Below are 11,145 nucleotides of genomic sequence, written 5' to 3'. Positions count from 1 at the left end.
TTTAATATTTATTATTGCTATTTTTATTTTAGTTACTTTTGTTTTTATTTTTTTAACATAACTATTATAATAATAAAAATTATATTTTAATAATTATTAAGAAATATACGTATATTAAAGAATTTTAAAATTTTAAATTAAATTAAACTATTATTAAATTTAAAATGAAATTTTAAAAATTTATAAAAAGAAATTGTATAGATTTTAAAGTCTATTAAAGTGGTGTAGGATGACTATAATAAGAGAGAGAGAAATTAGAAGGATATAGGTTGACTTTAATAAGAAAGAGAAAAAATTAGAGAGGTGCAGAATGATTTTATGAAAAAAGAAAAAATATTAAAATAATATTAATTAAGGTTAAAATGGTAATTTTCAGAGGTGCAGGATGAAAGCTTGGAGGTGTAGGATGAAACACCCAACACACTATTACTTAGGATTTTGAGATAGGAGTGACAAAAGGAACTAAAAGGTCCCAAGAGACGGTCAAGAATTACTTTTTGCACCTACTTAACTTTTCTCTATACCTTCATATTCTTCTAAATATTTAACTAATTTTGGATGTGTCTGGAGTTTTTTTTCTATATTATTTCATTAAATAAAAAATATTTTTATTTTATTTATAAGATTATTTTTATAATTTATTTTACATATTATTATCATTTTAGTTTTAGTATGTAAAATGAGAAATAGTTTTACAAAATGTTATGTTTTTTTAAAAGTGTATTATAATGTTTTTCAAAAATATATTTATATTTTATTAAACTCATGAAATTTTTAATGAAATTTATTATATTTCTTCGGTATACTATATTTTTCAATTACTTCTCTATGTGTATTTTAATAATTCACATAATTTGTTAACTTAAAGACAATTTTTAATAAATAACTTTGAAATTTAAAATGGTTAAAATATTTGTTTGGGAAAATAAAAGTTGTTACTTGTCATATTTTTCTTGAATTATGTTTGTATAAACAAATTATGATATTCTCTTGAAATTACAATGTATCTTAATAAAAGACACAATTCAATTTCATATTTCATGTTTAATGTTTTTGTTTTGAAAATCTTATAACAATCTAAATAATTGAAATTAAATTAAATTAAAATCTAGTCCAAACCATCTAAAAATTGAATTGAAATAAAATATAGATCTATATTATGTAAAGCAAAACTAATTTGGGTTTTATAGATTTAAATTCAAATAATTTGATTGTATTACTTTATTTTAAATCCATATTTTGTAAATTAAAGTTTAAATGCTTATAATTGATTTATTTAAGTTTAAAATTAGGTATTGAGTTGTAAGGGAGGAACAAAATTGTATAATAGTAAAAGTTAATATTTGATTGATATATGAAAGGTAAAATACAAAAATAAACATTTTAAAGTGAATATTTTACACAATATACATATGTAAGATTGAAATTTTCTATAGCAATAAATATATGAATCAAGAAATTATTTAATGAAAAAGAATGTAAGTATACATTTTAAGACTTGCATTTATGAATATTGCTTTTACATTTTTATGCTTGTTCTAGCCCAGAAAATTTATCTGCTACGGTATTAGTTAGTTTAAAAGACCTTTATGTTGCCTCATGTGCAGCTAATACAGTTTCAAACATCCCATACTTAACTTGAATATGTCCAAAGCAGTCTTTGTTTTATGTAGTTATTGTTTCAAAGCAGTCACCTCCTGAACATTGACATATTATTAAAAGAAAAAAAGATAGAATAAATATAAACTAATTTAGCATCCAAGCCTAGCATATTAGAAAAATATAGAGATGCTCTCGAAAAACATTTCGCAATGAATCTTTACCATCTAGTCACGTTCTTCAATCTCTAACTCCAACTTTCAACTCATAGGAATATGAACTCTAATATATACTTATAAATTGTAGGTGTAAGTACAACTCCAACTTGACGTATGATTGATGACGTGGTCCTGGCTCATCTTTAAAATAAAAAAAAAATCCTCTTTTAGAAAGTCTCAATTGAGAATACAATAAAAAAAAAGTCTCAATTCTCGAAACTTCTTTTCAAGTGGAGTGGATTATGATAAAGCTTAGTTGAATTTGGACTTACTGTAATACTTCAATTAATTTTCAAAAATAATACCTTCATCTTAGGTGATATATCCAAACGGCTAGTCTTGGAGAAAGAAAGAAAAAATGGTTTAATGAAAATCTGATTTCAGAAAAAACCTCTCCCTAAGATTAAGGCTAAGGAACCCCTTGATTTATGGACCTAGATGTCCCAAATATTAAAACCCAATGACTTTTAAAAAATTTTAGGCCCTTACATTCTCCCCAACAAGTTGGGCACCCCTGGTTCAAGGGTGTTGAGCGCCACTCTTCTTGTTGCTGCCCAAAATGCTGATATTTTGCGCTCAGGCGCCCCTTCAGGAACGCTGAGCTTCATTTGCTTCGCAAACTCGCCTAGGCACCCCATCCAGGGCGTTGAGCGCCATTTAGTTCTGTAGAGCTCGTGCTAGGCGCCCCTCTAGGGGTGCTGAGCGCCACTTTTGCTGATGTGGCAGTTTGACCTAAAACGCGAAGAGGTTTGGCTTTATGGTGGTTTTGAGGTGCAATTCACTCAGAGGAGAGCTTAGAGGGCTGCTAGGGTTCATGGGAACACTTTGTTCTTCCTCTTTGGGTTCTTCTTCTTCTTCCATGGTCATTTTGTAAGCTTTAAGGCTCTTCATGAAAATGAAGAGTCAAACCCATCTTATTTGGGATAGATGTAATCTTTGGACTGTTGTGTATTTGTTGAATTCAAATATATATATATATATATATATATATATATATATATATATAAATAACGGTAATTCTTACCATTATATATGGTGCAATTTTCTTACCAAATCAACTCTCTTGAAGCTTGAAACATGCTTAATCCTCTCTTTCATCTAACTTTGTAGATAACTTCATCTTAAGTTACACACACCAGTTTTCATCACTAATTCCTCAAATTTTGTAGGAACTTTGTGTGCTTTGGAAGAACATCCAAACTATCAAGAGTGGGGAGCCAAGGAAGAGCTAAAAAAGGAAGTTTTGAAGAAGTCTCTCTGCAAACGTGACGCCTGGGCGCCCCAAAAGGGGGTTGGGCACCCTTCAGTTCGTTGTTTGTGCCAGAATGTGGAGCCTGGGCACCCTGAAGAGGGTGGGCGCCCTTTGATGCGCTGTTTCACTCAAAATGTGGTGTCGAAGCGTCCCAAAAGGGGGTTGAGCGCCCTTTGATGTGGTGGCAAAGTTTTGCAACAAATACTTCCCTCAATCCAAAGTAACAAAAAGGAAGCAAGAGATTTCATCTTTCTAGCAGGGTTTTAGTGAGACACTGGGTCAAGCTTGGGAAAGATTCAAAGGTACTAAGGAAAACACCCACTCATGGGATTGATGAGCCCACAGTCCTGAACGTGATCTTGACAGGATTGGGGTCCCAAACTAAGTTGATGTTGGATGCCTCATCCGGAGGAAACATCCGTTGGAAGAGCCCAGAGGAAGCCCGGGTGCTCATTGAAAACATGGTTGCTAATGATAATGAATCACAGAATGAAAAGGGGTCAACAAACATGGCAAAAATGTTCTCAACACTAACATGAACCCTTTCCTCACCAAGGAAACTGTTTCTCTCAAGCACACTGGTGTATAAGGATGTGTGTTTCTCACTCTTAGCAACACAAGGTCACACAATTCAACTTTGCCTTTCATTTCTACCACAATGAAAACATTCACCTGCAAGTTTGCATCACAAGGACTTTCAAGGCTTGTATTTTGGTTGGGCTAAGAAAGAATTTTAGTTTTTCTAGATTCAAAACACCTTTAGCTAAGAGAGCATTCAAATCAGCACAAGTCAACAAAATCCTCTTCTTAACATCAAGAAATTACAACCAATTTTCAATTCTTTTTCCAACTTTTCATCTATTGATTCTTTTTCTTGCTCTTGTTCCTTTTTCTTCACATTTTTCTTTTTGCTTTTCTTGTCATTTTCTTTTTTAACCTCAACCACCCCAAACTTAAACATTTTCCTCTACCAAAATGAATGCTCCACTTAACTCAAGGTAAGGAGGTCAAAGTTTGCAATGTTGACTTGTGCTGATTTGAATGCTCTCTTAGCTAAAGGTGTTTTGAATCTAGAAAAACCAAAATTCTTTCTTAGCCCAACCAAAATACAAGCCTTGAAAGTCCTTGTGATGCAAACTTGCATGTGAATGTTTTCATTGTGGTAGAAATGAAAGGCAAAGTTGAATTGTGTGACCTTGTGTTGCTAAGAGTGAGAAACACACATCCTTATACACCAGTATTGTCAACACCCAATTTCGTCCGATTGACAAACATATTATTTTTATTATTATTATTATTATTATTATTATTTTTTAATTTTTTTTTTAATTTTTTTTTTCTTATCAATTTTGTTTTTGTTATATTATCTAATTTTTATTTTTACTTATTTTATTTTATTTATTTATCTTTTTATTTTTATTTATTTATCTTTTTTTTTGTTTTTCATTTTTATATTAGTTTTATATTTTAATTCTATTTTTACTTTTTATTTTACTTTTTGTTATTTAAAGTTATTTCGTTTTATTTTCCGTTAGTTTCTTTTATTGTTTAGTTTTATTTTTGTTTCTTTTTATGTTAAACGTTAACAAAAAAATTCTAAGGAAAAAGAAAAAAAAGTATGGCAGACTATTGCTTTCTTTCCACTCTCAGTTGCGCAAACATGAATTAAGCTTTCGTGCAACACCTCCTGCAACACAGAACAACAGACGCCTCCACAAGTCAACTTCTTTCCGTTTTCTGGAAAGAAAACCTGTGCACCATGGTTTTTGCCACCAATTACACATTAAAGAAGAATGACGTTTGACAGTGGTTTTGCTAGGGGGCTTCTGATTCTCAGTCCTTAGTGGTTGGATGGTAGCGTAACAGGGGCTGGACCTAGGCATGTGAAAAGGGAAAGACTACTCTCAGCTCCTATTCACTCTCGACTGACTCGACAGAAAGAGGCTCTCAAATATCAATTCCGGGGAGAATAACTTCTATGACTCCCTCGCACCATAATTTTCCAAAAAAATCCGGCAATAACATTTCAAAAAAAAGAAAATACAATCTCAGAGAAGGGAGGAAGGGAAGATAGGGGAAAGAGAAGACTACGGCCATAGAGTAAGAACTCACCCACCACGCCTTAGAGAAGACAAGGGACAGGGATTCACCTCACTATCACAGCCAGGGGGCATGGGAGACTCACCGCCAACATAGAACCATCGTAGCTTAGGAGAGGGCTCTTGACTCTCAGACCTCCATCACCAGCTTCATTCATTCGTCCTCATCATAACAATCATAGTAAAGGAGCCCAAAAGGTAAATGATTAAACTTTTACAATCTGTTAAAATGCCTTTGTACTCTCTGGCTTAATAATACGCTTATGTATGGTGGTTGTTAAATGTTCTGAATACTTTCGTACTTTGCTGCTTATGTATGGTTGTCATTGAACATTCTCGGCGTTCGTTGTATGCATACCTTGGTCATCTTCCCCTATCCATTCTGTTTGACACTTGATATACATGATTTGCTTACTGTTTACCACTCATTCATCTTAACAACATAAACGCGCTCCCTTTAACGGTTAGAAACCAGTACTCTCCTTGCATAACCCAAACCTGCAAACAGATACAAAAATCCCATTATCCTCCCTCAATCTTCGCTTATACCATGAAAACCCCTCACGCATAAACCCCAATTCCTCTTCTCTGCAAGAAAAAGCAACCTCCATAACAGCTCTCGCATAGCCAAACAACCCCCACTCACCTTCATACATTACAACGCACAAAACAACTTTCATTCTCTTCATTCTCCCGTCCCCATTACCAAAGCTGAAATGGCTAAACCATTTCTCCCCAAAACCTTGATTCTTCTCAGCTGCAAAGAAAGAAAGGGAAGCTAATCTCCCTGAGTTGTTTACGGTACCATCTCCACCAATTCCATACCGTTCTCTCGGCCATTGCAAATCTGTTTCCTTAGCACCACCATCCTCATAGAACCCAGAAACCACCATACAGAGTCTTAAGCAAAGAGGAAAAAGGCAGAGAACAACTGTTACTCACCCAATGCTAAACACACACACAGAACAATACCACCACCAAACCGTGCCCATCACACCATCATCGTTGTTCTTCACTCAAACCTGCAAAGGGAAACAATACAGATCAAAAATCCTCTTCAACACTATCCTTCGACCATCATCTCACCATTCTTTAATCAAACTTCAATCTCAATCTTTTCCCATATTTAAATCCATAGCCTAATCTAGTCTCGAGCCCTGCGGGTACCATGCGACTTCCATTGATTCTTCCCCAAGCCTGAATTCAAACCCTAGTGTGGAGGAAATCGAGTGGGGTTACTATAGAGGGGAATAATGGGAACAATGGGAGGTTGTCTCGAAGCTTACTGTGTTGGGATATGGTGAGAGTGATACTGTTGAGGCCATGCTGCGGAACAGGGCGTTTTCGTTTCAACTTGCAGTGGCTTTGGTGGCCGGCGGTAAGGTGCCGATTGGCGACGCAGTGGCCGGCCGAGGTTCTGGCTCGTGAATTGAGGTCTTTGGTCCCGTCGGTCATGGTGAGAGTGACGTCCCGGAGTTGGAGCCGCAGGCGGCTTGAACGGAGCTTCGCAACGGCGGTGGCAGAGAGACGGCGGCGAACAACGTCAAGGGGAGAAACCCCAACCCCAGCCTAGCGCGAACACGGGAGGAGAGGGGGAGCGCTGTCGCCGGTGGTGGCTTCGGGGAGGAATCGCCGGTGACGTCACGGACCAGGTGGAGGGCCTCTTTGCGGTGGCCGTTTGAGACAAAGCATAGGCTGTGGGAGTGGCTTCTGGTTTCTTTTTCGTTCAGAGGATATGGGGGGCTAGGTTTTTGTGTGCAAAATTCTTGGATGATAGAATGAAGTGAGGAATGGATGAACCCCCCTAAGGGTTTCCTGATCTGCGAACGAAAAGCCCTTGGGCCAAATTTCTGATCCAGCTCTCTTAAAAAAAAATAAATAAACAAAAACCCTTTGCTTCCATCCGCAGCTCCCTTCTTTTTGGGCTCAAACCATTTTGGCAACCAATCAAAAGATCTCTTTTGCACCCCTATTTCTGCTAAATATTTCGCCCCCTTTACACTTGGGCCTTGGCCCAACTTGGTTATCTTTTTATTTTATTTTATTTGTTATTTAGTTTTTAGTTTATTTTATCATTTAACTTTTCATTTTATTTTCACTTTTTTTATTTATTTATTCAGTAATTCACTTATTTATTTTATTTCTATTTTTTTAGTTATTTACCTATTTATTTTATTTTATCTTTTTTTTAAAAAAAAAGGAAATATAAAAATACCAAAAATATATTTTAAGGGGTCTAGTACATGTGTGATCGCACGCATCGTTCTTGTGCTAGAAAACTCTTTCTTTACTATAAATAAAAGTTAAAAATATATCTTAAGGGGTCTAGTACATGTGTGATCTCACGCATCGTCCTTGTGTTAGGAAACCTTTTCTTTACTATAAATAAAAATTAAAAATATATTTTAAGGATTCTAGCGCATGTGTGATCGCACGCATCGTCCTTGTACTAGAAGACATTTTCTTCTTCTTACATAAAAATTACAAAAATACCAAAACATTCTTTCTCAAACAAACAATCAACTTTTTAGCCAGAACTACGTGATCCTTGATTCTCCATCCAAAGTGGAGATACGTAGGAGCAAGGTCAGTCCTTGTCAGGCTCACTTTCCCAAAAATCCAAATTTTCAAAGAAACTTTCCAAACAATTCTCCAAACAAATTTTCCAAATAGTTTCCTAAAGAACTACGTAACCCTGATTTCTCAGTCCAACTGAGAATACGTAGGAGCAAGGTCAGTCCTTGTCGGGCACAAAAAATAAAAAATATATTTTGTTTTTTTTTAGAGTTTATCTTTTTAGGGGAAATTAAACATTTTGCAAACCATATCTTTATTCGTGTATTTAATTAAAGGTACTGCCTGCGTTGTACGGTGCTAACACCTTCCCTACACATAACCGACTCCCGAACCTAGAATCCGGTTCTCGCAGACCTTGCCTTATCATTTTACGGTTTTTCCGTAGTTTTCTAGAATAAACTATGGTGGTGACTCCAAACTCTATTTTTCAAACGTTTTCTTTTTTAGATCGTCGTCCCGTCTCGATTCCGATTGCGACAGCCATGTTTGTTGACCCTTTTTCATTCTGTGATTCATTACCATTAGCAACCATGTTTTCAATGAGCACCCGGGCTTCCTCTGGGCTCTTCCAACGGATGTTTCCTCCAGATGAGGCATCCAACATCAACTTAGTTTGGGACCCCAATCCTATCAAGAACACATTCAGGACTGTGGGCTCATCAAACCCATGAGTGGGTGTTTTCCTTAGTAGCCCTTTGAATCTTTCCCAAGCTTGACCCAGTGTCTCACTAAAACCCTGCTGGAAAGATGAAATCTCTTGCTTCCCTTTTTCTTACTTTGGATTGAGGGAAGTATTTGTTGCAAAACTTTGCCACCACATCATCCCATGAAGTGAGGCTATTTTCTGGAAATGTAGTGAGCCACTCCTTGGCGTTGCCTTCGAGAGAGAATGAGAATAGACTGAGCCTTATGAAGTCATCAGGAACATCTTGGAGCTTCACTGTATTGCATATCTCCAACAAACAAGTGATGTGTTTAAATGGATCTTCATGTGTCAGGCCATGAAATTGTTTGCTCTACACCAGATGAATGAGAGCAGGCTTCACCTCCATGTTTGGTGCATTGATTTGTGGCCGAGCAATACTATTGAAATGAAACGACCCTGAAAAGGTATTGAAATCCTCCAGAGTGCGTCTATCTTGCCCATCACCAACACCATTCATATTCTCATCCATTTGTTCCACTTCCTGCTCAGCTGCAGGCACAATGAGTTGCTCAGGAGTCACAGGAGCTGGAGAAGTTTCTCTAGATGCCTGATTCTCTCTTGTTCTACTGTTGTTTCTTCGGGCAGTCTTTTCAACTTCTGGATCTAGAAGGAGAGGTTGAGAAGATCATGTGCTCCTAGTATGGATTATGCCCTGCATACACTAGAGCCAATAGTACTAGAGCACCAAGTTAGCCCACAAATAATGAAACAAAATTTATTCAAAATAAAAAGAATATAAGAGTAAAGCTTAAATAGGTTAGAAATGGCGCTCAAGCGCTCGTCAGTCAGCAAATGGCGCTCAAGCGCCCCTAAGCTGTGAGCACTCGGGCGCGATTTCAACAAAATTCTGGTTCTTCATTTTGATATTCTTTCTACTTTGCTTTAGTTCCAACACTTTCATTTGATGCAAAGATTTCTTCCAACTAATTTAAGCATGTAAATGGATGGGTTAATAAACTAAAAGAAAACTACGATTTACAAGACAAAAAGCTAAGAAGAGTTGACATTTTCTCTTAATTCAATACTAAAATCATGGTAAGATATGTCACTATCAGCTGACTCAACCAAATTTTTGCTTTGGCCGACACAGCTAAATTTGACCATATTTCGATCGGGGACAAATCAGACAAATCAGTCGAATTCGACAAAATCAGACAAAGTTTGGATGAGGCCAATGTTGTCGAATTCGACCATTGACAACTCGACCATAATCAACTAGGTCGAATTTCGACTAGTGCCAAATTTGGAGATGGCTGACTCGAACAAATTCAACTAAATTTCAGTTAGGAATGACTAGACTAAATTTCAAACAAGGTCAATTCAATCAAATTTGTTCGATTTTCGACAAGAGTCGACTTTGTCAAAATTCTTCCAAAAGTTAGTCAAAGTTGACTTTACCTAATTTTTGATGAGGACGACTTACTTAAGTCTACCCTAACTAAAACTTAATCAAATTCATTTGTGTTGAATCCAACAAAAATTTAGACGAGCCGTCTATCACTAAAATTCGATCGAGTCAGCTTTGACTAAGATTTAAGGTGCCTTGGTCGAATTTGGCCAAATTTGACAAAGTTGGCTCACTCAAATTTCGACAAAGTTTATTCTAACCCAAATTTGAATGAAATGTTATGTTCGACCAACTCTCGATCAAATTTGACTGAGATCATTCGACTTAAATTAAAAGTTATCTTAAACGAACTCAAACTAAGAGATGTGAATTTGGATAAAAAATCTAAATAGATTGGTCTTGATTGAAAATCAACTCTAACCAACTTAGCCGAGTAAGATATTGTCCTAATTATTAGAAATTAAAAATAATATTTTTTACCACACTAAACTTGCACTTTTTTTCTATATGAATACGAAGTAAAACAAACATAACTACTTTGACTTAGACCACGTAAGAAATGATGACATGTAATACAAAACTAATGACTTAAATAGAACAAGAATTAAAAAGAAAGTGTAATATTTTATAATTCTATTTTTTTTTTGAACTTTAAATTCAAAAAAGCAACTTCGTATAAATGTCAAAACAAAAACTCAAGTAAAGGCAACATTACAAACAATGTAACTAATTGACTAACATATATTAAATAATTTAAAGCATTCAAAAAGATTGCAACAGTAGTAAATTGTATTAAAAGATAGTTAGTACCATTACCCTTGCCTTTGTTTTGGTCTCGCAAGGACTATAAGATCTTTTATGTGCTTTAGTCTTAAAGTGTCAAAAGATGTTGATATAAACACCATCACAAAATTCTTAGTAAAAATAACAACGTAAAATTACTAAGGCTTTTTCCAAAGATAATAAACTTACATTAAAAAGAATCATCTAATTTTTAAAGGATGCAAGAAAGAAAAATTGTATTTGAAAATAATTATAATGTAGTACGTAAATTTTAGTTCAATTTTACTAAAATCGTAGACTCTAGCACTTGCTTCAATTTCAAAGTCACAAAAACATGTTAATATAAACATCATTACAAAAGTTCAAGTAAAAGTAACAATATTATAAATACATTATTCATACATGTTAATACCCGATTTCGTCCGAGTAATTAAACAAAATATCTAGAATTAAGAAAAAGTAATAAAATAAAAATAAACGAGAAAAAATAAATTTTATATAAATTTAAAAAAAAAATGATGATGATTTTTGTTTTGTGTTCTTTTCCTATTTTCATTTATTTT

General features: G+C 34.9%; 1 long non-coding RNA gene across 1 annotated transcript; it reads right to left on the bottom strand.

The window, feature by feature from the left end:
* Nucleotides 1-4,686: 4,686 nt before the first annotated feature.
* Nucleotides 4,687-7,221, bottom strand: LOC106762930. Its single transcript, XR_001375848.2, has 2 exons — nucleotides 6,455-7,221; nucleotides 4,687-6,378 (listed from the first exon to the last, which is right to left on the bottom strand). It is a non-coding gene; the product is annotated as an uncharacterized LOC106762930 (long non-coding RNA).
* Between the last annotated feature and the right edge of the window lie 3,924 nt (nucleotides 7,222-11,145).

The sequence above is a fragment of the Vigna radiata genome, chromosome 6, assembly GCF_000741045.1.
Source record: "Vigna radiata var. radiata cultivar VC1973A chromosome 6, Vradiata_ver6, whole genome shotgun sequence".
Classification (NCBI taxonomy): Eukaryota; Viridiplantae; Streptophyta; class Magnoliopsida; order Fabales; family Fabaceae; genus Vigna; species Vigna radiata.
This window is presented reverse-complemented; position numbering and strand designations above follow the sequence as displayed.